This window comes from Panthera uncia, chromosome D4 (assembly GCF_023721935.1).
Source record: "Panthera uncia isolate 11264 chromosome D4, Puncia_PCG_1.0, whole genome shotgun sequence".
In the NCBI taxonomy this organism is placed as follows: Eukaryota; Metazoa; Chordata; class Mammalia; order Carnivora; family Felidae; genus Panthera; species Panthera uncia.
In genome coordinates, this window is record NC_064807.1 from 64,754,108 (window position 1) to 64,756,201 (window position 2,094).

At 41.0% G+C, this 2,094-nt stretch overlaps 1 non-coding gene across 1 annotated transcript; it reads left to right on the forward strand.

The window, feature by feature from the left end:
• The first annotated feature begins 1,400 nt into the window (after positions 1 to 1,400).
• On the forward strand, positions 1,401 to 1,503 carry LOC125928354 (U6 spliceosomal RNA). Its single transcript, XR_007459645.1, has one exon. It is a non-coding gene; the product is annotated as a U6 spliceosomal RNA (small nuclear RNA).
• Positions 1,504 to 2,094: the final 591 nt, after the last annotated feature.

Below are 2,094 nucleotides of genomic sequence, written 5' to 3' on the forward strand. Positions count from 1 at the left end.
GCTCTAGAATGTCAACGGGGAGGAACACAACTCACAGAAAGAGGGGAAGAGCAAATGTTTGGTAAACAAATGTTTGCCTTACCCTGCAGAGCCCTCCAGGCTCTGCAGAGCTTTGCACCCCCCTTCACCCAGCAGTTAACCATTCCTAGTCCATATGCTTCATAGTTATCTCTGGTGCTAGTTCTCTTCCTGGATCAGACCCTCTATCTAAATTCTTTCAGGCACTTAAGGGAGAGGTAAAAGTTTTTTTAATCTGCCAGTATTGATTGCTTTCAGCTCAATAGAGTCCATATGCCAAAGTGGCACATTTTGTGGACACTTGTTCTGAATCCCTTCAATATGCATTGATCGGGCTTAACATTTCTTGGACCACAGTGCCAGGAAGTGGTGTTTTTGGTGTGAGAGGGAAGGAAACTGAAGTGCCAAGCCCCTTTGCAATCTTCAGTCTCCCTAGAGAGGCCTGGGCTACGTTCACCCTAGAAAGGACCTTCTGTTTCCTGGAGTGGAACTAGGGTAGAGCCTAGGGGGAGGCCACGGGGCTATGTAGGCTGGCAAAATGCTTTCTTAAAGTTCCACAAGAAATGACATTGGGCTATGAGTTAAGAAAAACTATCAAAAACATGGTTAGTTCAGGAGACCACACAACGTGTCCTTTCAATATTCGCGTTAAACTGTAGATCAACAGGCCCATTCAAGAATCACATAATTTCTGGGCACCTGGGTGGTTCAGTTGGTTGAGCATCTGACTTCAGCTCAGGTCACGATCTCACAGTTCGTGGGTTTGAGCCCCGTGTCGGGCTCTGTGCTGACAGCTCAGAGCCTAGAGCCTGCTTCAGATTCTGTGTGTGTGTTTCTCTCTCTGCCTCTCCCCCACTTGTGCTCTGTCTCTCAAAAATAAATAAACACTAAAAAAATTTTTTTAATTAAAAAAAAAAAGAATTACCTAATTTCTCATGAGAAGTTACCATTCCAGGACTTGACTACTTACTAGTAATTGGGGCTGGGACTCAGTGAGGTTGCATGCTAACTTGTACATCTGTGAGTAATAGAGATGCAAATGATTTCTGACTAGTAGATAAGATAACCCCAAAGGTTGTGATTTTATTGCCCCATAGGACAGTAAACCAATATTGTATATCTCATAATGACCTCATTCTGAAGTTCTTTTTAAAATTTCCTATAAGTGATTTCAGCTCAGGTCATGATCTCACTGTTTGTTAGTTCGAGCCTCACTGTGGGTTCTGCACTGACAGTGTGGAGCCTGCATTGGGTTCTCCCTCTCTCCCTCTCTCTCTGCCCCTCCCCGCTGCTGCTCTCTCTTTCTCTCAAAATAAATAAACTTTTTTTAAAAAAATTAAAAATTAAAAAATAAATAAAATAAAATTGCCTATAAGTAGGGCTTGCTTCAGCAGCACATATACTAAAATCGGAACGATACAGAGAAGATTAGCATGGTCCCTGTGCAAGGATGATACGCAAAATTGTCTATAAGTATCTGTTTCTCACCTTACCAGTCCCCTCAATTAACGAGTTAAATAAAATCTTTGACTTGTGTTTATTCTATATTTTTGAGAGAGTCATGTTTTCAACTTTTGAAATTTATACTTTGACAGAGGCCTGCGATCAATCCAGGGATAATGAGAAACCCTTGGCCTGGCCTTGTCCTCTGGCATTTATGTACCTTGGGAGCCTCAAAGGGAGTCTACCAGGCAGGAAAGGATTCCAGTGTATGGGACCCTGGGTCCTGTCCAAATACCACCTCCATGGTATTGAATCAAGACCACTAGCAATATATTGTTAAAAACAAAAACAAAAACAAAACAAAACAAAAAACAAAAACAAAAAACCAGAAGATTAAAATTCGATTATGTGCAACAAAATTAAGTAGTATTGGATAATAACCCAAAATATAAATGCCCATGTGTTCATTCTGATATAAATAAATGACTGAGTAAATGAACTCCAGAAGAATTCCAAATCTTTTATATCAATACTCCACCCTTAAGGAGGAAGAACCTATCTCCCCACCTCTGAAAAAGTGGACTGCACATGAGTGCTTCCAAAGAGTACAGTATGAAAAGAACGAAAAAAGAG